This window comes from Rhinopithecus roxellana, chromosome 7 (genome assembly GCF_007565055.1).
Source record: "Rhinopithecus roxellana isolate Shanxi Qingling chromosome 7, ASM756505v1, whole genome shotgun sequence".
Classification (NCBI taxonomy): domain Eukaryota; kingdom Metazoa; phylum Chordata; class Mammalia; order Primates; family Cercopithecidae; genus Rhinopithecus; species Rhinopithecus roxellana.
In genome coordinates, this window is record NC_044555.1 from 104,007,277 (window position 1) to 104,032,047 (window position 24,771).

A 24,771-nucleotide genomic window follows, 5' to 3' on the forward strand; every position below is an offset into this window, starting at 1 on the left:
CTTCTACTCTCTACATCCATAAATTACATGGTTTTGATTCTTAGATCACACAGATAAGTGGAAACATGAAATGTTTGTCTTTCTGTGCAGGACTTATTTCACTTATCATAATGATCTCCAGTTCCATCCATTTTGTTGCAAATGACAGGATCTCATTATGTTTTATGGCTAAATAATACTTCATTGTGTATATATACCACATTTTCTTTTTCCATTCTTCTGTTGATGGACACTTAGGTCACTTCCAAACCTTAACAATTTTAAACAATACTCCAACAAAGGTAGGAGTGCAGACATCTTCTCAATATACTGATTTCCTTTCTTTTGGGTATATATCCAGTAGTGAGATTGCTGGATCATATGGTAGCTCAACTTTTAGTTTTTTAAGGAACCTCCAAACTGTTCTCCATAGTTGTTGTACCAATTTACATTCCTACCAACAGTGTATGCAGGTTCTCTTTTTTCCATATCCTCACCAGCACTTGTTATTGCCTGTTTTTTGGATATAGGGCATTTAAACTGAGGTGAGATAGTATCTTATTGTTTTGATTTGCATTTCTGTGATGATCAATAATGTTGAACATCTTTTCATATGGCTGTTTGTCATTTGTATGTCTTCTTTTGAGAAATATCTATTCAAATCTTTTGCCCATTTTTAAAATTGGATTATTAGATTTTTTCCTTTAGAGTTTTTTTGAGCTCCTTATATATTCTGATTATTAATCCCTTGTCAGATTGGTAGTTAGCAAATATTTTCTCCCATTCTGTGGGTTGTCTCTTCACTTTGTTGATTGTATCATATGCTGTTCACAAGCTTTTTAACTTGATGTGATCCCATTTTTCCAACTTCACTTGGGTTACCTGTACTTACACAGTATTGCTCAATAATTTTTTACCCAGACTAATATCCTAGAGTTTTTCCCCAATGTTTTCTTATTTTTTTTTTTTTTTTTTTTTTTTTTTTTTTTTTGAGACGGAGTCTCGCTCTGTCACCCGGGCTGGAGTGCAGTGGCCGGATCTCAGCTCACTGCAAGCTCCGCCTCCCGGGTTTACCGCCATTCTCCTGCCTCAGCCTCCGAGTAGCTGGGACTACAGGCGCCCGCCACCTCGCCCGGCTAGTTTTTTTTTTTCTATTTTTTAGTAGAGACAGGGTTTCACCGTGTTAGCCAAGATGGTCTCGATCTCCTGACCTCGTGATCCGCCCGTCTCGGCCTCCCAAAGTGCTGGGATTACAGGCTTGAGCCACCGCGCCTGGCCTGTCTTAGAGTATTTTCATAGTTTGAAGTCTTAGACTGAAGTAATTAATCACTTTGATTTGATTTTTCTATGTGGCAAGAGATAGGGATCTAGTTTCATTTTTCCACATATGAATATCCAGTTTTCCCAGCACAATTTATTGAAGAGACTGTCTCTTTCCCAGTGTATGTTTTTGGCACATTTTTCAAAAATGAGTTCACTGTAGGGGTGGATTTATTTCTGAGTTCTCTATTCTGTTCCATTGGTCTATGTGTCTGTTTTTATGGCAATACCATAGTGTTTTGGTTATGATAGCTCTGCAGTATAATTTGAGGTCAGGTAATATGATTCCTCCAGTTTTTTTCCTTTTGCTAGGGGTAGCTTTGGCTGTTCTGGGCCTTTTGTGGTTCCATATAAATTTTAAGATGAAAAAAAAATTCTGCAAAGAATATTATTGGTTTTTCACTGAATTTATAGATTGCTTTGGGTAGTATGGACACTTTAACAATATTGATTTTTCTAATCCATGAGCATGCAATATTTTTTCGTCTTTTGGTGTCCTCTTCAGTTTCTCTCATCAGTATTTCATAGTTTTCATTATAGAAATTTTTCACGTCTTTGGTTAATTCCTAGGTATTTAATTTTATGTGACTATTTTAAATGGGATTACTTTTTAAATATCTTCTTCACATTGTTCACTGTTGGCATATAAAAAGTGAATGATTTTTTTTGTTGTTGATTTATATCCTCCAACTTTACTGAATTTATTAGTTCTAATAGTTGTATTATGCAGTGTTTAGGTTTTCCCAATATAAGATCATATTATGTGCAAACAAGTATAATTTGACCTCTTTCTTTTCAATTTGGATACCATTTATATGTTTCTCTTGTCTGACTGCTCTAGCTAGAATGTCCAGTACTATGTGGAATGACAGTGGTGAAGATGGGCATCCTTGTCATGTTCCAGATCTTAGAAGAAAGGCTTTCAGGTTTTCTCCATGTAGTATGATACTAGTGGTGGGTCTATCATAAATGGCTTGTATTGTATTGAGGTATGTTTTTCCCATCCCCAGTTTTTTGAGGGTGAAATTACATTTTGACAGAACAGTGTTATATTGTTTCCATACAAAATTGGAGATAAATATTATTTATTCATTGAATTTTTCTTTTTTTTTCAGTTTTTTTTTTATTATTATTATACTTTAAGTTCTAGGGTACATGTGCATAACGTGCAGGTTTGTTACATATGTATACTTGTGCCATGTTGGTATGCTGCACCCATCAACTCATCAGCACACATCAATTCATCATTTATATCAGGTATAACTCCCAATGTAATCCCTCCCTGCTCCCCCCTCCCCATGATAGGCCCTGGTGTGTGATGTTCCCCTTCCCGAGTCCAAGTGATCTCATTGTTCAGTTCCCACCTATGAGTGACAACATGCAGTGTTTGGTTTTCTGTTCTTGTGATAGTTTGCTAAGAATGATGGATTCCAGCTGCATCCATGTCCCTACAAAGGATGCAAACTCATCCTTTTTTATGGCTACATAGTATTCCATGGTATATATGTGCCACATTTTCTTAATCCAGTCTGTCACTGATGGACATTTGGGTTGATTCCAAGTCTTTGCTATTGTGAATAGTGCCGCAATAAACATACGTGTGCATGTGTCTTTATAGCAGCATGATTTATAATCCTTTGGGTATATAGCCAGTAGTGGGATGGCTGGGTCATATGGTACATCTAGTTCTAGATCCTTGAGGAATTGCCATACTGTTTTCCATAATGGTAGAACTAGTTTACAATCCCACCAACAGGGTAAAAGTGTTCCTATTTCTCTACATCCTCTCCAGCACCTGTTGTTTCCTGACTTTTTAATGATTGCCATTTTAACTGGTGTGAGATGGTATCTCATTGTGGTTTTGATTTGCATTTCTCTGATGGCCAGTGATGATGAGCATTTTTTCATGTGTCTGTTGGCTGTATGAATGTCTTCTTTTGAGAAATGTCTGTTCATATCCTTTCCCCACTTTTTGATGGGGTTGTTTGTTTTTTTCTTGTAAATTTGTTTGAGTTCTTTGTAGGTTTGGATATCAGCCCTTTGTCAGATGAGTAGATTGCAAAAATTTTCTCCCATTCTGTAGGTTGCCTGTTCACTCTGATGGTAGTTTCTTTTGCTGTGCAGAAGCTCTTCAGTTTAATTAGATCCCATTTGTCAATTTTTGCTTTTACTGCCGTTGCTTTTGGTGTCTTAGACATGAAGTCCTTGCCCATGCCTATGTCCTGAATGGTACTACCTAGGTTTTCTTCTAGGGTTTTTATGGTTTTAGGTCTAACATTTAAGTCTCTAATCCATCTCGAGTTAATTTTCATATAAGGAGTAAGGAAAGGATCCAGTTTCAGCTTTCCACTTATAGCTAGCCAATTATCCCAGCACCATTTATTAAATAGGGAATCCTTTCCCCATTTCTTGTTTTTCTCAGGTTTGTCAAAGATCGGATGGCTGTAGATGTGTGGTATTATTTCTGAGGACTCTGTTCTGTTCCATTGGTCTATAGCTCTGTTTTGGTACCAGTACCATGCTGTTTTGGTTACTGTAGCCTTGTAGTATAGTTTGAAGTCAGGTAGCGTGATGCCTCCAGCTTTGTTCTTTTGACTTAGGATTGTCTTGGCAATGCGGGCTCTTTTTTGGTTCCATATGAACTTTAAAGCAGTTTTTTCCAATTCTGTGAAAAAACTCATTGGTAGCTTGATGGGGATGGCACTGAATCTATAAATAACCTTGGGGAGTATGGCCATTTTCACGATATTGATTCTTCCTATCCATGAGCATGGTATGTTCTTCCATTTGTTTGTGTCCTCTTTGATTTCACTGAGCAGTGGTTTGTAGTTCTCCTTGAAGAGGTCCTTTACATCCCTTGTAAGTTGGATTCCTACATATTTTATTCTCTTTGAAGCAATTGTGAATGGAAGTTCATTCCTGATTTGGCTCTCTGCTTGTCTGTTACTGGTGTATAAGAATGCTTGTGATTTTTGCACATTAATTTTGTATCCTGAGACTTTGCTGAAGTTGCTTATCAGCTTAAGGAGATTTTGGGCTGAGACAATGGGGTTTTCTAAATACACAATCATGTCATCTGCAAACAGGGACAATTTGACTTCTTCTTTTCCTAACTGAATACCCTTGATTTCTTTCTCTTGCCTGATTGCCCTAGCCAGAACTTCCAACACTATGTTGAATAGGAGCGGTGAGAGAGGGCATCACTCCCTGTCTTGTGCCCGTTTTCAAAGGGAATTTTGCCAGGCTTTGCCCATTCAGTATGATATTGGCTGTGGTTTGTCATAAATAGCTCTTATTATTTTGAGGTACGTTCCATCAATACCGAATGTATTGAGCGTTTTTAGCATGAAGGGCTGTTGAATTTTGCCAAAAGCCTTTTCTGCATCTATGGAGATTATCATGTGGTTCTTGTCTTTGGTTCTGTTTATATGCTGGATTACGTTTATTGATTTGCAAATGTTGAACCAGCCTTGCATCCCAGGGATGAAGCCCACTTGATCATGGTGGATAAGCTTTTTGATGTGCTGCTGAATCCGGATTGCCAGTATTTTATTGAGGATTTTTGCATCAATGTTCATCAGGGATATTGGTCTAAAATTCTCTTTTTTTGTTGTGTCTCTGCCAGGCTTTGGTATCAGGATGATGTTGGCCTCATAAAATGAGTTAGGGAGGATTCCCTCTTTTTCTATTGATTGGAATACTTTCAGAAGGAATGGTACCAGCTCCTCCTTGTACCTCTGGTAGAATTCAGCTGTGAATCCATCTGGTCCTGGACTTTTTTTGGTGGGTAGGCTATTAATTATTGCCTCAATTTCAGAGCCTGCTATTGTTCTATTTAGGGATTCAACTTCTTCCTGGTTTAGTCTTGGAAGAGTGTAAGTGTCCAGGAAATTATCCATTTCTTCTAGATTTTCTAGTTTATTTGCATAGAGGTGTTTATAGTATTCTCTGATGGTAGTTCGTATTTCTGTGGGGTCGGTGGTGATATCCCCTTTATCATTTTTTATTGCGTCTATTTGATTCTTCTCTCTTTTCTTCTTTATTAGTCTTGTTGGCGGTCTTTCAATTTTGTTGATCTTTTCAAAAACCCAACTCCTGGATTCATTAATTTTTTGGAGGGTTTTTTGTGTCTCTATCTCCTTCAGTTCTGCTCTGATCTTAGTTATTTCTTGCCTTCTGCTGGCTTTTGAATGTGTTTGCTCTTGCCTCTCTAGTTGTTTTAATTGTGATGTTAGAGTGTCAATTTTAGATCTTTCCAGCTTTCTCTTGTGGGCATTTAGTGCTATAAATTTCCCTCTACACACTGCTTTAAATGTGTCCCAGAGATTCTGGTATGTTGTATCTTTGTTCTCATTGGTTTCAAAGAACATCTTTATTTCTGCCTTCATTTCGTTATGTACCCAGTAGTCATTCAGGAGCAGGTTGTTCAATTTCCATGTAGTTCAGTGGTTTTGATTGAGTTTCTTAGTCCTGAGTTCTAGTTTGATTGCACTGTGGTCTGAGAGACAGTTTGTTATCATTTCTGTTCTTTTACATTTGCTGAGGAGTGCTTTACTTCCAATTATGTGGTCAATTTTGAAATAAGTGCTATGTGGTGCTGAGAAGAATGTATACTCTGTTCATTTGGGGTGGAGAGTTCTATAGATGTCTATTAGGTCCACTTGGTGCAGAGATGAGTTCAATTCCTGGATATCCTTGTTAACTTTCTGTCTCGTTGATCTGTCTAATGTTGACAGTGGAGTGTTGAAGTCTCCCATTATTATTGTATGGGAGTCTAAGTCTCTTTGTAAGTCTCTAAGGACTTGCTTTATGAATCTGGGTTCTCCTGTATTGGGTGCATATATATTTAGGAGAGTTAGCTCTTCCTGTTGAATTGATCCCTTTACCATTATGTAATGGCCTTCTTTGTCTCTTTTGATCTTTGATGGTTTAAAGTCTGTTTTATCAGAGACTAGGATTGCAACCCCTGCTTTTTTTTGTTCTCCATTTGCTTGGTAGATCTTCCTCCATCCCTTTATTTTGAGCCTATGTATGTCTCTGCATGTGAGATGGGTCTCCTGAATACAGCAGACTGATGGGTCTTGACTCTTTATCCAGTTTGCCAGTCTGTGTCTTTTAATTGGAGCATTTGGTCCATTTACATTTAAGGTTAATATTGTTATGTGTGAACTTGATCCTGCCATTATGATATTAACTGGTTATTTTGCTCGTTAGTTGATGCAGTTTCTTCCTAGCCTCGATGGGCTTTACATTTTGGCATGTTTTTGCGATGGCTGGTACCGGTTGTTCCTTTCCATGTTTAGGGCTTCCTTCAGGGTCTCTTGTAAGGCAGGCCTGGTGGTGACAAAATCTCTAAGCATTTGCTTATCTGTAAAGGATTTTATTTCTCCTTCACTTATGAAACTTACTTTGGCTGGATGTGAAATTCTGTGTTGAAAATTATTTTCTTTAAGAATGTTGAATATTGGCCCCCACTCTCTTCTGGCTTGTAGAGTTTCTGCCGAGGGATCTGCTGTTAGTCTGATGGGCTTCCCTTTGTGGGTAACCCGACCTTTCTCTCTGGCTGCCCTTAAGATTTTTTCCTTCATTTCAACTTTGGTGAATCTGGCAATTATGTGTCTTGGAGTTGCTCTTCTCGAGGAGTATCTTTGTGGCGTTCTCTGTATTTCCTGAATTTGAATGTTGGCCTGCCCTACTAGGTTGGGGAAGTTCTCCTGGATGATATCCTGAAGAGTGTTTTCCAACTTGGTTCCATTTTCCCCCTCACTTTCAGGCACCCCAATCAGAAGTAGATTTGGTCTTTTTACATAATCCCATACTTCTTGCAGGCTTTGTTCATTTCTTTTTCTTCTTTTTTCTTTTGGTTTCTCTTCTCACTTCGTTTCATTCATTTGATCCTCAATCGCTGATACTCTTTCTTCCAGTTGATCGAGTCGGTTACTGAAGCTTGTGCATTTGTCACGTATTTCTCGTGTCATGGTTTTCATCTCTGTCATTTCGTTTATGACCTTCTCTGCATTAATTAATCTAGCTGTCAATTCTTCCACTCTTTTTTCAAGATTTTTAGTTTCTTTGCGCTGGGTACGTAATTCCTCCTTTAGCTCTGAGAAGTTTGATGGACTGAAGCCTTCTTCTCTCATCTCGTCAAAGTCATTCTCTGACCAGCTTCGATCCGTTGATGGCGATGAGCTGCGCTCCTTTGCAGGCAGGAGATGCGCTCTTATTTTTTGAATTTCCAGCTTTTCTACCCTGCTTTTTCCCCATCTTTGTGGTTTTATCTGCCTCTGGTCTTTGATGGTGGTGACGTACTGATGGGGTTTTGGTGTAGGTGTCCTTACTGTTTGATAGTTTTCCTTCTAATAGTCAGGACCCTCAGCTGCAGGTCTGTTGGAGATTGCTTGAGGTCCACTCCAGACCCTGTTTGCCTGGGTATCAGCAGCAGAGGTTGCAGAAGATAGAATATTGCTGAACAGCGAGTGTACCTGTCTGATTCTTACTTTGGAAGCTTCCTCTCAGGGGTGTACGCCACCCTGCGCGGTGTGGGGTGTCAGACTGCCCCTAGTGGGGGATGTCTCCCAGTTAGGCTACTCAGGGATCAGGGACCCACTTGAGCACGCAGTCTGTCCCTTCTCAGATCTCAACCTCTGTGTTGGGAGATCCCCTGCTCTCTTCAAAGCTGTCAGACAGAGTCCTTTACGTCTGCACAGGTTTCTGCTGCATTTTTGTTGTGGTTGTTGTTTAGCTATGCCCTGTCCCCAGAGGTGGAGTCTACAGAGACAGGAAGGTTTCCTTGAGCTGCTGTGAGCTCCACCCAGTTCGAGCTTCCCTGCGGCTTTGTTTACCTACTTAAGCCTCAGCAATGGCGGGCGCCCCACCCCAGCCTCGCTGCTGCCTTGCTGTTAGATCGCAGACTGCTGTGCTAGCAATGAGGGAGGCTCCATGACCGTGGGACCTTCAGGGCCAGGTGTGGGATATAATCTCCTGGTGTGCCCGTTTGCTTAAAGCGCAGTATTGGGGTGGGAGTTACCCGATTTTCCAGGTGTTGTGTGTCTCAGTTCCCCTGGCTAGGAAAAGGGATTCACTTCCGCCTTGCGCTTCCCAGGTGAGGCGATGCCTCGCCCTGCTTCAGCTCTTGCTGGTCGGGCTGCAGCAGCTGACCAGCACTGATTGTCCGGCACTCCCTAGTGAGATGACCCCAGTACCTCAGTTGAAAATGCAGAAATAACCTGTCTTCTGTGTCACTCGCGCTGGGAGTTGGAGACTGGAGCTGTTCCTATTCGGTCATCTTGCTCCGCGCCCCCCCCCCCATTCATTTAATTTTTCATTTTGGGGAGCTAGATGCTTTGTTTGACAGCAATAGCCTTTTTGGGTTGAATTACGGTTCATTAGCAGATTATGTGTAAACTAAATAAGAATAGATTGGGATATGTAAACCAACATCTTAGCAGACATATTATTGTTTTATGTCTGCATGGATCACTGTGAACAACAACAAAGAAAAAACTAAAATTGAGGCAATGGTGGAAGAAAGACTGCCAAAGTAATAGCTTAACATGGATAGTGGTTAAAATCATGGGAATTCGTGAGACTGTCTTTGTAAAATGTCTAGATTAAGGAGAAAAGCAGAGTGAGTCTAACAAAACACTGGAGGAAACTAGTATTTTGTTGATGAACAGAGGAAAAGATTTGAAAGATATTTAAAAGGTGCAATCATGATAAGCATAAGAAGAAACAAAATATTGTGATGCTATGGATATCAAGGGATGCATTTCAAAACAGAGGCAAAATTGCATGCCTTTATCAAAATATGTCACCTACTGTGTATCCACAAAAACTAAAAAATTAAAATTAGAAAAGCAAAAAGAATACCTACCTCAAAAAGAAAAAACACAAAATAGAGGAAAAAATTAACAGGACTAAAGGCCGTCGAGAAGTCAGTTAAAAGATGACTCAAAACCCAGAATTTCATATCCAGCCAAACTAAGTTTCATAAGTGAAGGAGAAATAAAATCCTTTACAGATAAGCAAATGCTTAGAGATTTTGTCACCACCAGGCCTGCCTTACAAGAGACCCTGAAGGAAGCCCTAAACATGGAAAGGAACAACCGGTACCAGCCATCGCAAAAACATGCCAAAATGTAAAGCCCATCGAGGCTAGGAAGAAACTGCATCAACTAACGAGCAAAATAACCAGTTAATATCATAATGGCAGGATCAAGTTCACACATAACAATATTAACCTTAAATGTTAATGGACTAAATGCTCCAATTAAAAGACACAGACTGGCAAACTGGATAAAGAGTCAAGACCCATCAGTCTGCTGTATTCAGGAGACCCATCTCACATGCAGAGACATACATAGGCTCAAAATAAAGGGATGGAGGAAGATCTACCAAGCAAATGGAGAACAAAAAAAAGCAGGGGTTGCAATCCTAGTCTCTGATAAAACAGACTTTAAACCATCAAAGATCAAAAGAGACAAAGAAGGCCATTACATAATGGTAAAGGGATCAATTCAACAGGAAGAGCTAACTCTCCTAAATATATATGCACCCAATACAGGAGAACCCAGATTCATAAAGCAAGTCCTTAGAGACTTACAAAGAGACTTAGACTCCCATACAATAATAATGGGAGACTTCAACACTCCACTGTCAACATTAGACAGATCAACGAGACAGAAAGTTAACAAGGATATCCAGGAATTGAACTCATCTCTGCACCAAGCAGACCTAATAGACATCTATAGAACTCTCCACCCCAAATCAACAGAATATACATTCTTCTCAGCACCACATCGCACTTATTCCAAAATTGACCACATAATTGGAAGTAAAGCACTCCTCAGCAAATGTAAAAGAACAGAAATTATAACAAACTGTCTCTCAGACCACAGTGCAATCAAACGAGAACTCAGGACTAAGAAACTCAATCAAAACCGCTCAACTACATGGAAACTGAACAACCTGCTCCTGAATGACTACTGGGTACATAACGAAATGAAAGCGGAAATAAAGATGTTCTTTGAAACCAATGAGAACAAAGATACAACATACCAGAATCTCTGGGACACATTTAAAGCAGTGTGTAGAGGGAAATTTATAGCACTAAATGCCCACAAGAGAAAGCAGGAAAGATCTAAAATTGACACTCTAACATCACAATTAAAAGAACTAGAGAGGCAAGAGCAAACACATTCAAAAGCTAGCAGAAGGCAAGAAATAACTAAGATCAGAGCCGAACTGAAGGAGATAGAGACACAAAAAACCCTCCAAAAAATCAATGAATCCAGGAGTTGGTTTTTTGAAAAGATCAACAAAATTGACAGACCGCTAGCAAGGCTAATAAAGAAGAAAAGAGAGAGGAATCAAATAGATGCAATAAAAAATGATAAAGGGGATATCACCACTGACCCCACAGAAATACAAACTACCATCAGAGAATACTATAAACGCCTCTACGCAAATCAACTAGAAAATCTAGAAGAAATGGATAATTTCCTGGACACTTACACTCTCCCAAGGCTAAACCAGGAAGAAGTTGAATCCCTGAATAGACCAATAGCAGGCTCTGAAATTGAGGCAACAATTAATAGCCTACCCACCAAAAAAAGTCCAGGACCAGATGGATTCACAGCTGAATTCTACCAGAGGTACCAGGAGGAGCTGGTATCATTCCTTCTGAAACTATTCCAATCAATAGAAAAAGAGGGAATCCTCCCTAACTCATTTTATGAGGCCAACATCATCCTGATACCAAAGCCTGGCAGAGACACAACAAAAAAAGAGAATTTTAGACCAATATCCCTGATGAACATTGATGCAAAAATTCTCAATAAAATACTGGCAAACCGGATTCAGCAGCACATCAAAAAGCTTATCCACCATGATCAAGTGGGCTTCATCCCTGGGATGCAAGGCTGGTTCAACATTCGCAAATCAATAAACGTAATCCAGCATATAAACAGAACCAAAGACAAGAACCACATGATTGTCTCAATAGATGCAGAAAAGGCTTTTGACAAAATTCAACAGCCCTTCATGCTAAAAACGCTCAATACATTCGGTATTGATGGAACGTACCTCAAAATAATAAGAGCTATTTATGACAAACCCACAGCTAATATCATACTGAATGGGCAAAAACTGGAAAAATTCCCTTTGAAAACTGGCACAAGACAGGGATGCCCTCTCTCACCACTCCTATTCAACATAGTGTTGGAAGTTCTGGCTAGGGCAATCAGGCAAGAGAAAGAAATCAAGGGTATCCAGTCAGGAAAAGAAGAAGTCAAATTGTCCCTGTTTGCAGATGACATGATTGTATATTTAGAAAACCCCATCGTCTCAGCCCAAAATCTCCTTAAGCTGATAAGCAACTTCAGCAAAGTCTCAGGATACAAAATTAATGTGCAAAAATCACAAGCATTCTTATACACCAGTAACAGGCAAGCAGAGAGCCAAATCAGGAATGAACTTCCATTCACAATTGCTTCAAAGAGAATCAAATACCTAGGAATCCAGCTTACAAGGGATGTAAAGGACCTCTTCAAGGAGAACTACAAACCACTGCTCAGTGAAATCAAAGAGGACACAAACAAATGGAAGAACATACCATGCTCATGGATAGGAAGAATCAATATCGTGAAAATGGCCATACTCCCCAAGGTTATTTATAGATTCAATGCCATCCCCATCAAGCTACCAATGAGTTTCTTCACAGAATTGGAAAAAACTGCTTTAAAGTTCATATGGAACCAAAAAAGAGCCCGCATTGCCAAGACAATCCTAAGTCAAAAGGACAAAGCTGGAGGCGTCACACTACCTGACTTCAAACTATACTACAAGGCTACAGTAACCAAAACAGCATGGTACTGGTACCAAAACAGAGCTATAGACCAATGGAACAGAACAGAGTCCTCAGAAATAATACCGCACATCTACAGCCATCTGATCTTTGACAAACCTGAGAGAAACAAGAAATGGGGAAAGGATTCCCTATTTAATAAATGGTGCTGGGAAAATTGGCTAGCCATAAGTAGAAAGCTGAAACTGGATCCTTTCCTTACCCCTTATACGAAGATTAATTCAAGATGGATTAGAGACTTAAATGTTAGACCTAATACCATAAAAACCCTAGAAGAAAACCTAGGTAGTACCATTCAGGACATAGGCATGGGCAAGGACTTCATGTCTAAAACACCAAAAGCAACGGCAGCAAAAGCCAAAATTGACAAATGGGATCTAATTAAACTAAAGAGCTTTTGCACAGTAAAAGAAACTACCATCAGAGTGAACAGGCAACCTACAGAATGGGAGAAAATTTTTGCAACCTACTCATCTGACAAAGGGCTAATATCCAGAATCTACAAAGAACTCAAACAAATATACGAGAAAAAAACAAACAACCCCATCAAAAAGTGGGGAAAGGATATGAACAGACATTTCTCAAAAGAAGATATTCATACAGCCAACAGACACATGAAAAAATGCTCATCGTCACTCGCCATCAGAGAAATGCAAATCAAAATCACAATGAGATACCATCTCACACCAGTTAAAATGGCAATCATTAAGAAGTCAGGAAACAACAGGGGTTGGAGAGGATGTGGAGAAATAGGAACACTTTTACACTGTTGGTGGGATTGTAAACTAGTTCAACCATTATGGAAAACAGTATGGCAATTCCTCAAGGATCTAGAACTAGATGTACCATATGACCCAGCCATCCCACTACTGGGTATATACCCAAAGGATTATAAATTATTCTACTACAAAGACACATGTACACGTATGTTTATTGCGGCACTATTCACGATAGCAAAGACTTGGAATCAACCCAAATGTCCATCAGTGACAGACTGGATTAAGAAAATGTGGCACATATACACCATGGTATACTATGCAGCCATAAAAAAGGATGAGTTTGCGTCCTTTGTAGGGACATGGATGCAGCTGGAAACCATCATTCTTAGCAAACTATCACAAGAACAGAAAACCAAACACCGCATGTTCTCACTCATAGGTGGGAACTGAACAATGAGATCACTTGGACTCGGGAAGGGGAACATCACGCACTGGGGCCTATCATGGGGAGGGGGGAGGGGGGAGGAGGGAGGGATTGCATTGGGGAGTTATACATGATATAAATGATGAATTGATGGGTGCTGACGAGTTGATGGGTGCAGCACACCAACATGGCATAAGTATACATATGTAACAAACCTGCACGTTATGCACATGTACCCTAGAACTTAAAGTATAATAATAAAAAAAAAGGTAAGATATTTAATGATTAATGATTGTAAATATTACTCTGCTAGAAGAACTTTCTTGGCAAGCAATTGTGTGTTTTACATATAGCAAAATAAATTTGAGAGGTCAAAAAAAAAAAAGATGACTCAAAATGACAATTTAGCTTGATCAATTGATAAATCTAAGGTAAAATGGTAGGAATATATGTCTTATTGAAATGGTATGAGCAGTCCCAAAGAGGTGACAAAATGCATTTAATAGGAGGAAAGAACATTTGTAAAATTAAGGATTAGGGTTGGTACAGGGTTTTGATAATGGCAAATGTTTGGAAAACTGTTGTGGGCTCTGGGAATAGAGCAATGAAGTCCCTAGCCTCTTCAGGCTGACATTACTGTTTTGGGGGCAGGTGTGGAGGACAACTTTTTTTTTAATTGTCAGGCAGTAAATAGTTTTATAAAGAAAAATCAAGGTAAGGGGATAGGGGGAATGGAATACTATTTTCTAAGGAGTGGACATGGAATATTTTTCTAATAAAGTTGTATTTTAGCAAAAGTTTTGAATGAGATGAGGGATAATCTGTGGAGGTGGTGGTTGGGGGTAGGGGAGGAAATCATTTCAGGCACAGATTAGAGCAAGATTTCTAAGAGATATATGTGCTTGTCATGTTTGAAGAAAAGAAAGGAAGCAGTGTGGCTGAAGCAGAGTGCATGAGAGCAAAGAAGTAACTTGTGGTCAAATTGCAAAATGCTTTATCAACTACTCTGAATGAGGCACGAAGTCATTGGTGACATTTGAACCAGAGAAGTCCTGTGATCTGGTTTGTTTTTTAAAGGATCATTTTGACTGATATGTAGAAAACAGACCATAAGAGAAAGGCTGAAATCCAGAAGATCATATCCGAAGTACTTGAAGTCATTAATATGAGAAATAATGGTGGCTTGTAGCACAATGGTACTAGTAGAGGCAATGAGATATAAGTGAATTTTGAATATATTTGAAGCAAGCATTGTTAGGATATGATTAACAATTTGATGTGGTATATGAGAGAGAGAGAAGTCAAGAATGACTACTAGAAATGTCAGTCTGAGCAATTAGGAAAATGGACTTGCCATCTATTGAGACCAGGCAGCATGTAATAAGCATGTAATAAGAGCAGACTGACAAAAGGTGGGAATCAAATTCAGTTTGAGATAGGAAATATCGAGTTGGCAATTGAATATATACATATTGATTTTGAGTCAAGATAATATGTATCTTGATATTTAGAGAGGTCAGGCTGGAAATATACATTTTAAGGTTGTCAACCTACAAGGTTTATTTGTAATAGTGGAATACGATGAGTCCTCTTGAGTAGTGATTTTGACTAGAAAAGAGAAGAATAGAAAAAAATTGAGCCTTAAAAATTGAGGTCTAGAAGGAGAAAAAATATCATCAAAGGACAATAGGAAAGTATGGCCAATAAAGAAGGAGGGGTCTCAAGAGTGGATACCGAGAAAAGTGTTTTGAGAAGGGAGTGATAAACAAGGTAATGCTGCTAACTAGTCAAGTAAAATGAGGGTTCAGAACTGATCCTTGAAATTGGAGACTTAGCTGTCACTGGAGTTGTTCAGGGACAAGTAAATTGGATTGGATGCAATGTACAGTACCTGCCTGCAATTGGAAATCACATGGTTGAATTTTTTTTCCTCCAGTATCCCTTAGTTACACGTGTGTAAGTGTGGAGAAGGCAAATTGTACTTTTTAAATTTCAACTTTCATTTTAGATATAGGAGATAAATGTGCAGGTTTGTTACATGGATATATTGCACCCAGGTAGTGAGCATAGTACCCCAATAGGTCGTTTTTCAACCCATGACTCATTCCCTCCCTCCCTCTTCTAGTAGGCTACAATGTGTATTGTTCCCATCTTTACATCTATGCATGCTCAAAGTTTAGGATTCACTTTTAAATGAGAACATGTGGTAATTGGTTTTCTGTTCCTTCATTAGTTTGCCTAGGATTGTGGCCTCCAGCTCCATCCATGTTGCTGCAAAGGACATGATTTTATTATTTTTTTATAGCTGCATAGTATTCCTTGGTATATATGTACCACATTTTCTTTATCCAATCTAACATTGCTGGGTACCTAGGTTTATTCCACATCTTTGCTATTTTGAATAGGGTGGCAGTGAACATAAAAGTGCATGTGTCTTTTTGGTATACTGATCTATTTTCCTTTGGGCATATACCCAGAAATGGGATTTCTGGGTTGAATAGTAGCTCTGTTTTAAGTTCTTTGAGAAATCTCCAAACTGCTTTCCACCATGGCTGAACTAGTTTATGTTCTCACCAACAATGTTTAAGCATTCTCTTTTCTTGGCAGCCTTGCCAGCAACTTTTTTTTTTTTTTGACTTTTTAATAACAATCATTCTGACTGGTGTGAGATGGTATTTCATTTTGGTTTGTGTAGCCTTATTTCTGAGTTTTCTGTTCGTTCCATTGCTCTATGTGTCTGTTTTTGTACCAGTATCATGCTGTTTGGGTTACTATAGCCTTTTAGTATAGTTTGAAGTCTGGTAGCATGATGGAGAAGGCAAATTTTAAGATCTGTCTGGAATTGGTGGTTTTGTGGGGGAAGAAGCATAAGAAAGCGAGAGAATTGAGGAAGCTGATGAGATACTAATTTATTAATTAATTTAATGCAATTGACAAACATGGTCTAGTTTGTACAGGAGTGAGGTCAAGAATGTTAATAGATTTGCATAAAATAGAGAGTTAAGATGCTTGCAATATCAATAAATTCAAAGAGTAAGTCCTATGGGAATGGGATTGCTGGAAGAATAAGTAATTGTGGTTAGAAAGTGAGATAATGAAGTTAAAATAATTTCCAAAGGTGGAGTAGTTGAAAGTGAAGATAAAGTCTAGCAAATGGTAATGGATGTGGGTATCTAAACCAAAATATAGGTCAGGGTCTCCAGGATTGAAGAGTGGGAAATAAACTATGTTGCTAAGATTTGAAATGAAACATCCCAAATGACTGTTACAATCACCCATAATTGTAACAACATTTGAGAAGCAAAGGATGATTATACACTGAGTATCAAAGTCTCCAGTGAATGTCAGGGTTGTATCTGGGACCTTGGAAGTCTAATTGATCCTTACACAATGTCTAAAATAATTTTTCTCCTTTGTGCCCTACAACTTCAGAAATGTTACATCATAATTTTGTATCATATCAATATGTGGCTATCATTATTTGAAAAGCGAGCTTTTTTCAATGCATGAACTCATGTCTTTTAGGTCTTCAAAAGAACTGAAATACCTTTCTCAATAGTATATTCCATATCGCTTCTTCTTTCTTGTATTCTTTTGTTTTGGTGGAGTGTGTCCTTGATGATTTCCTGAGATAGGATAAAAAGGAAGTCAATCTTTTAAGAACGTGCATGTTTGAAACAAATTTCTTTCTACATTAATACTTGAATGATGTATTTTCTGGGAATAGAATTATAAATGGGGAATCATCTTCCACTTGTGATGGCATTGCTCCAAAATCTTTTAGTTCCCACTGTGGTAGTTGAGTAGTCCAGGGCAATTCTGACTTCTACTCCTTTGCAGGTGACATTTATGGAAGTTTTTAAGATCCTACCTTTATTCACAGGATGCTAAAATTCAGTGAAGATGCGTCCTGATCTGGGCTTTTGTTGTTGTTCATTCTTTTAGTTGGCGAGTGGGGGAAGAGATACACGGTAAGTCCTTTTAATCACCGACTGTGTCTGTCAGTTATGGGAAACACTTTTGGAGTAATTGTTTGATACTTTTCTTCTCTTCCTATTTTCTGTGTTTTCTTTCTTCAATTTGTCAGACTTCTTGGATTCATCTTGTACGTTTTCTACCATTTTACCTTTTTTTTTTTTTTTTTTTCTTTTCTCTAAGGAAGGAGTGTAGAGGTTAGATAAACATTTCCTCTGGAGCTAGAGGTCCTGGGTTCTAATGTGAGCTCCACTATTTACTAGGTTTTGACTTTGGACAAGTCACTTGTCTTCTCTGTTACTCAGTTTCCCTATATAGAAATTGAATAGTGTCTATCTTAAGGTTTGTTGCTAAGAGAAAATGAATTAATGCGTGCAGAGTGCTCAGAACAGTGCCTAACACATAAGAACTATATATAATTTTTTATTATATTGTCATTATTACTTTATAGCTTTGATGTTCTACCTTCTGTACAAGTCCTCAACTTTGCCTATAACTTCTTTTGATGATTTTTCTAGAAGTTTTGATATTATTTAATTTTCAAGATTTTTTCTTGAACAGCATGGTGACAGTAGTTAGTAATACCGTATTGTATACTTGAAATTTACTGAGAGAATAAATCTTCTTTTTTTTTTTTTGCAAGAGGGATGACAAAGCCAGATTTATTGTTCTGGGTTAAACCTGTGGAGGCAGGACCTGGGAAAGGGCACGGGGACAGATGAAGTTGGTGACTGTATCTTCCTGGTCATTGCCGGGTTCTCAGCACCCTTGGCCCCCACTGGAGTTCTAGGTGAAGCCCAGTGCTGGGGGACGGGATCCTCTTCCTGACAGTGCAGAGTGTGGGATCACTTGTAAGATCCCATATGGAGGCAGGGGGTTGGGTGTTGGCCTGCGCTGGGGCCAGCGTCCTCAGGAAGGTGTCTTGTTGGAGGAGGTGGAGGCAGCCACCCCATTCTTCTTGACCGGGGCCTTCAGCAGTGCCAGCTTCTTGGGCAGGCTGCTGCTGGCTTTCATCACCACGTCATGTTCGATCTTCTTCCGGATCCCGACTTCTAGGTTCTTCTTGGGCTTTTGCTGCTGCACAACGCGCGCCTTCTTGGGAGAGATAACACTACCGCCTTTTCTCGGGCCCCGATTCTTTTCAGAGGCCGCCGCTGCCTTTGCTCTTTGCGGGCTTGTGCGCGTGGAACTTGCGCTGCCCCTGCGCCATGATCCGGCACGCCAAGAGAATAAATCTTAAATGTTCTCACCACACACACATACAAAGATATGTGAGGTGATGAATGTGTTAATTGGTTTGATTGTAGCCATCATGAGACAATGTATACATATATAAAAATATCACATTATACACTGTAAATATTTATAATTTTTGTCAATTATACCTCAGTAAAGGTGGACAAAAAGACTTTTCTCTTTTTATATGGCGATCTATCATGATCCTATGTATTTTCTTTCTCTAAGGTGCTAGAGTTTTTCTTAAATCTTTCTTATGCTTTCTCACATTGTCTCTGTTTCTGTTTGTTTCCTTTTTCTATTTGTTCATTGCAGCCGATGTTTCACATTGAACGTTTTCATCAAATATCGGACATCCTTGGCTCTCTACTCACATTTAAGAGTGAAGAAAGAACTGTCCATTTATATTTAAGAGTAAAACTAAAAAGCTATTTGAAAGGTCTTTGTTATTTTCTTAGTTAACTGGTGATATTCACTGTAAAGTCATTGTATAGAGACACAGATACCTGGAAGGGGGACTGCCAATTTGCTGTGGATAAGGTTTTTCCCCTTTGAGGAGGCACTAATTCTTCAAAAATAAATTATCTCAGCTCTTGCCTGGTTGCTTGCATTTGAGAAGAGTTTAGGCATTTCAATTCTTCCTATGAAATAATTCACTTAATCCCACCGTTTTTTGTTTCTTTCTTTCTTCCACCCACCACTGTGCTTGAAATTTCAATCTGGAGGCTTTCTTAAATCTTTCCAAAGAATAGACATGTGATCACCTACTAGAGTGAAGAGCACCTGGGATTCTAGTATCTCCTTATATAGTCTTTGAATAATTCCTCTGTTTTCTGCCCTATAAATTTTTTTCCATCGTCTTTTGAGATACTTGGTGTTTCAAACTCTTGAGCCTTTCCAATTTCCATGGGCTGCAATAATTTGCTTCTTACCAGCATTTCCTTCTGTAAGCATTTCGATCTTGATTTAATTAGCTTTGTTCAGTCAACATGCTTCCATCTGTTTTCTATCTTTCAAATTTATGCTAATATTTCTCATCAATTTTTGTCTCTTCTTGGGGTTCCTTTGTCCTCATGGGTTTATGCCTTTTCATTCCTCACAGTATTTGAGGGCACAGGTTCTAAAGCTGAACTCTTTGGGCTGGAATCCTTGCTGTGCCATATTAAACCAGCTGAGAGAGCACAGGCCATTTACTTAAGTTGTCTGCATTTCTATTTTTTTCTTTTCATTTATTTTCTTGTTGAAAAATAAAAATAAAAGAGCACCTGTATCATAGAAGTTAGTACATGTAAAGCACTTAGAACAGTGTCTGACACAAAGTTATTTGTGTCATCAACTATCATTGTTATCACTATTAACATTATATTATTATTTAGAAGTTTCAGATAGGAGTAGAGATAAACATGTGCATTTAATTATCTATGTTTAACCATTAGTTTATTTTTTAAAATGTATATGGGACAAGTGAAGACTCTATTATTAATTGTCCTGGAGAACTTAGAAGAATAGGACAGAGTAATTGTGGTCAGCTTTTATACATGATATTACTTAAGAGCCTGGAATGAATAAAGTCTAAATATTTAGGTACATGAGTCATTGCATTTCTCTACTTTTCTGAACTCATTATCAGTTTCATCTTAATGCTGGTTTTTGTAATAGTCACAAGATGGATACAGCAGTTACATATATCTCATGTGGATATGACAATGTCCAGATGCAGAAAAGGTGCAATATTATCTATATCTTCTTCTGAAGAATGAACAAATCTTTCTCAGAAGCCCCCAACAGATCTTCATTCGTCTCATTGGCTACAATCCATTAATTACCCTTAAATCAATCACTGGCAATAAAAATAGAACCACAAAAATTGACCTAGATTAAGGTTTTTATCTGGGACTGAGTCTAGAATCCTAAGCCCTTGGGTCATATGGGGCAGGAGTGCACACACGAAATAAATTGTGTTGTTGTAAGAAAAAAGCCAGGCACGGTGGCTCATGCCTGCAATTCCAGCACTTTGGGAGGCCGAGGCGGGCAGATTACTTGAGGTCAGGAGTTCGAGACCAGCCTGGTCAACATGGTGAAACCCTGTCTCTACTAAAAATACAAAAATTAGCCGGGCATGGTGGTGCATGCCTGTAATCCCAACTAATCAGGAGGCTGAGGCAAGAGAATCACTTGAACCCTGGCAGCAGAGGTTGCAGTGAGCCTAGATCACGCTATCGCACTCCAGCCCGGGCAATAGAGCATGACTCTGTCTCGGGGGGGTGAAAAAAAAGGAGGGGGAAGTAGATATTTAGTAGGCAAACAAGTGATGCCGAGAAAGGGATTATCCAGGTTGTTCCAGAAAGTCATAAATATTGAGTATACTTCAATAAAGTTAAGACCTATAATTTTAATGAGCATGTTGGGAAAACAAAAGTTGATTTTCCTAATGAGTCTTTGCCTAGTAAGTATTCTGTAATGCCTAATACTAGGCTTATTGGTATTCAAATCAAATTGCTATTGTAACTTAAAGCTTGCTTACCACAGTGTTGCAAATAGCCAGCTTCATTGTTCAGATAAAAACAGAAAAACTTTCCCAAGATAACTACTTCCTTCCTTTTTAGACATTATGCATAAGATAGATGAAAACCGGGTAAAATAAATATAAATGTATACTGCATTCAGAAGTGAATGTCAGTAGAGTTTCCTGACTCTTACCTATGCCCAAAGAGTATCTGAGAAAAGTGAATGAATTGCTTACCTGACTTCCTGTCTTCCTGAGTCTTCAAAGAATGAATTATAATTCCCCAGTTTGCCTTGCACATTTTAGTGAGCTAATTACAATACTTTTACAGTTCAGCCTCCTTAAAAATCAAACTGGAAGTTGTGATAAACCTACTGGCAATTAAGAGACAACAAGATGGATTATCTCCAGATGCTCATGGGACTTCTTGAAGTTTGGAGAGTCACATCTATTTCTGCTACACTTTGGTATTTTTTTGTTGTTGTTGATGATGATGGAAGCTTTTCTTGGCCCTGTTGAGTTGCAGATATGCAAAGGAGCTTTATCCAAGCATGCTTCCTTTCTGGGATGAAAAGTTTCCAGGCAGATACACAGCAAGAAGTCATGGTACATTCATTATCAGAGCCTGAAAAACGAATGCTAGGTCTCATAAGTAAACTTCCAATTTTGGAGAGAGAGAGTGGAAGCTTGTGATATTTTTCAGTGTGCTTTGGATTGGAAAAGAGGTGAAACATTTTTCTACTTTGGAATGCACTGATAAGAATAAAAATAATGCCCCTAAATAAGTCCAATAAAGCCTGGAGTAGTCTTTCTTTCAGTTTCCTATTTCTTCTTCATTCAGTTTCCTACAAAAATTCATATAATTCTGCATTAGGAGCACATATGTAAAAAGTTATAAAATGAAGAGACATTTTTCTTTGGCATAGATATTTTAGTGACATTAAAGATTAAAGTGTTTTTTTATAACAGGTTTTTTTTTTTTTGTTTTTTTGAGACAGAATTTCGCTCTTGTTGCCAAGGCTGGTGTGCAATGGCGCGATCTTGGCTCACTGCCACCTCCTGCTTCCCGGGTTCAAGCGATTCTCCAGCCTCAGTCTCCTGAGTAGCTGGGATTACAAGAATGTGCCACCACGCCTGGCTAATTTTATATTTTTAGTAGAGACAGGGTTTCTCCATGTTGGTCAGGCTGGTCTTGAACTCCCGACCTCAGGTGATCCACCCGCCTCGGCCTCCAAAGTGCTGGGATTACAGGCATGAACCACCACACCTGGCCTCTAACAGTTTTGTTAATCCACATGTAGACTCAGTTCTGAGATGATCACGCATAGCTGAATCAACCATTTTAGATGGATTTGGGGTTAGTAATCAGAAATGATTGCTGATTGAGCCATCAGCAGAACAACACAGCTATTTCCATAACCAAAAGAAGCGAATCAACCATGTATATTTGTTCATACAGACATGACATTTACTGACACTATGTTAAACCCCCAATCCATCCAGAAAATAGTTGCTTTATTTTATCTTATAAACACTGCACATGAATCCATTAATGTAAAGTTCCTTTGGACTTATCCAACTACTTACAGGAAATTTTAGTTCTCCATCATTTGTTGAAATTTATCACTTGAGATTATAATAGATTTATTTCATTAGCTGTAGTGTCTAGAATATGCTATCTGGTATAAGAAAGTAAGCCTATGCTGATTTTTAAAAATTTAGTTCTATCCACTGGATAGCTGCATGCTTAGATACAATGACTTACACTTAACACTTATAATTTTTTTTTTTTCTTTTTTTGTGACGGAGTTTCACTCTGTCACCTAGGCTGGAATGCAGTGGTGCAATCTCGGCTCACTGCAACCTCCACCTCCAGGGTTCAACTGATTCTCCTGCCTCAAGCACCTGAGTAGCTGGGTTTACAGGCATGAACCACTACTCCCGGCTAATTTTTGTATTTTTAGTAGAGATGGGGTTTCACCATATTGGTGACGTTGGTCTCAAATTCCTGACCTCGTGATCCACCTGCCTCGGCCTCCCAAAGTGCTGGGATTACAGGCGTGAGCCATCGCACTTGGCCTGCATTTATAATAATGTTTATCATACAGTACATTTGACATGCAGCAACAAATAACATTTACAAAGTTACCGTTGTATGCCTAGTACAGGGTTAAATGTGATGATGCAAGATAGGTAAGAGTTAAAACACAGTTTGTACCCCAAATTCTGATTAAGCTTCTTTGAGAGAAGTATAGTGTCTGGAATGAAATAGTTTTATTCTACTGTGTGATGGTGAGCCTATGCTATGGTCTAAATGTGTCCTCATGCCTCCCAATTCATATGTTGAAACCTAGTCTCTAATCTGGTGGTATTAAGAGGAGGACCCTTTAGGAGGGGATGAGGTCATGAGGGCTCTACCCTCATGAATCATGAATAGTATTAATGCTCTTATAAAAGAGGCCCCACGGAGCTTCTTCACGCTTCCCACCACGTAAAGATGCATCAACAAGGCACCATCTATGACATGGAGCGAGCTCTCATTACACACCAAATCTGCTGATACCTTGATCTTGGACTTTCCAGTTTCCAGAACTGTGAACAATAAATTTCTGTTGTTTATAAATTACTCAGTCTAAGGTATTTTGCTATAGCAACCCAAATGAACTAAGGCAGCCTGTACCTTGAATAATATATTTATTTCTGGTTGTCACATTAAGAAAAGCCATCGAGAGGGTAGAACTGTGTATGTAGAATAAAAAGGACCTAAAGGGGTAAGAACTGTCATGGGCATATGTGAAAGAAGGATTGCACTTGTTTTGTGTGACAGAGGATATAACTAGGACCAAGCAGTGGATGGGAATTATGTGAAGAAAGAATTCATTCTATTTTAAGAACTTTTTTCTTATTGCTTCTCTGTTGAGGAAAGTCGAGTTTATCACACTCCTCAGTTGAGGTCACACTGATTATCATTGCTGCTTGCAAGGACCACACATATTTGATTGTTTTTTTCTATTTCAATTTCTCATACCCCCAGGCAATGATTCTAATCCTTTACTGTTTGTCTACTTGTAAAATATGTTTGTTGTTTTGTACTTGCATATTTTTAGTTTACATAAGTGGTATTTTGATATAGATGTCATTCTATTTATTTCTCTTTTCACTCCACATGTTTTCTAAGTTCTATTTCGTTTGTTGCATGTATATCTATTTTGTCATTTGTAAATGCTACATAATCTCCATAATGTACATCTACCACACTTTACCGATTACATTGACTGATGACTCGATTATCTATCATTTCTGACTCCTAACCCCAAATCCAGTGATGAGTAGCCTGAGTGATCCAACTTCCTGCCACCATAAACAACGTTGCAATGAATAGCCTTACAGTATGTCCCATTTTATACTTTTGCAAGCCTGTGTATTCTGGGTCACACAGTGTATATATATATATAGCTCCATATTGCTCTATAGAATGACTTCTTCCACCAACAGTGTATGAGGGATTCTAGAGCCTAGGGCTTCGCAAACTTTTTCTGTGAAGAACCAGATTGTAAATATGTTAGGCTTTTCAGGCCACTTGGGATTGTCTTTGCCACTCCTCTTCTTCCTCCTCCTTCTTCGTCCATTTCTTCATGAATCACCCGTCAAAAATGTTAAAACCATTCCTATCTTATGAGCTGTACAAAAATGGGCCAAGAACCTCATTAAACTCTTGGGCTATCCAGATCTAGCCCTGCATTTCTGC

The 24,771-nt window shown here is 38.7% G+C and overlaps 1 pseudogene; it reads right to left on the reverse strand.

Annotated features, from left to right (window-relative positions):
• Positions 1 to 18,190: 18,190 nt before the first annotated feature.
• On the reverse strand, positions 18,191 to 18,491 carry LOC104658182 (annotated as a pseudogene).
• Between the last annotated feature and the right edge of the window lie 6,280 nt (positions 18,492 to 24,771).